The sequence below is a fragment of the Nestor notabilis genome, unplaced genomic scaffold (assembly GCF_000696875.1).
Source record: "Nestor notabilis isolate BGI_N333 unplaced genomic scaffold, ASM69687v1 scaffold11864, whole genome shotgun sequence".
Taxonomy (NCBI): domain Eukaryota; kingdom Metazoa; phylum Chordata; class Aves; order Psittaciformes; family Psittacidae; genus Nestor; species Nestor notabilis.
The window spans coordinates 24,787-25,707 of record NW_009925248.1 but is presented as its reverse complement, the minus strand read 5'-3'; the positions used below and the strand labels follow the sequence as shown (position 1 = coordinate 25,707).

At 62.9% G+C, this 921-nt stretch overlaps 1 protein-coding gene across 2 annotated transcripts in view; it reads left to right on the top strand.

The window, feature by feature from the left end:
• The window catches only part of LOC104404524 (plasma membrane calcium-transporting ATPase 4-like), a 24,884-nt gene that overhangs the window by 1,979 nt on the left and 21,984 nt on the right, over positions 1 to 921 (top strand). The window lies entirely within an intron of this gene.

Sequence of the window (921 nt, the reverse complement as noted above, 5' to 3'; positions counted from 1 at the left end):
GGTGTGGGCCAGCCACAGCTCCTCTGGGCACCCTGTGCCTGCGCCTCACGTCTCCACACACCAGCGTTCATGGGCAGCTCAGTGAGTCACCGGTGAGAGCGTCCTCGTCTCCTTTCCCTGGTCTCCCCGGGGGTGACAGTGTCAGCAGATGCTGCCCTGACTCACCCGCTGGCAGCAGCAGCTCCAGGGGCTGCAGCCTCCTCCTGGGGTGAGGGAGAAGATGGGTGAGGATGAAGGTTTTGCACCCAAAAGCAGCTTTCCCAGACTGCAGTGCCTCTAATGCAGGGTGTTCTCCCGCTCTCCCTTGTGGCCTCCATCCACAGCTTCCCATCCACTTCCCCACTAACCGGGTACCCAGGCCCTGCAGTGGCTCCAGTTGGGAGGGATTTGCTGGCAACCATGGTGCGTGCCCAGGGTACGTGCCCACGGCATCTGCTCTTTGCAACCTTCCCCATGTCAGCACAGATGAATTGGAAGCCCCGGCACCTCCCAAACTGCCCCAGGAGGGTGTGGGAGCTCTGGGGTCATGCCCATGAGTGGGAAATGGGCTTTGGAAGGAGCCACGTGTGCAACCTCCCATGCCCTGTGGCAGCATCCCACATCCTCGTGCGGGAGCACGTGTGTGCCCGGCACACGCGGTGCCTCCCCAGCCCCGGCATGAGTCAGCCCACAGGAGTTAGCCACATTTTCCATCCATCCGGCTGCAGACGTTGGGTTGGGTGGGAATTGGGGCTGGGAGATCCCAGGATCTTGCTGCCTCGTCATGGTTGGGTGGGGACCCGGCACCGCTCCAGCACATCCCCTCCCTGCAGCTGGGGTGTAGTTGCAGCAGAAAGGGGGGTGCATGGAAGGGGATTCATCCTTCTGCTTCCTCCTGGCTGGGGGGGCAGAGTTGTCCCACGCCGGGGGACATGATCCTCC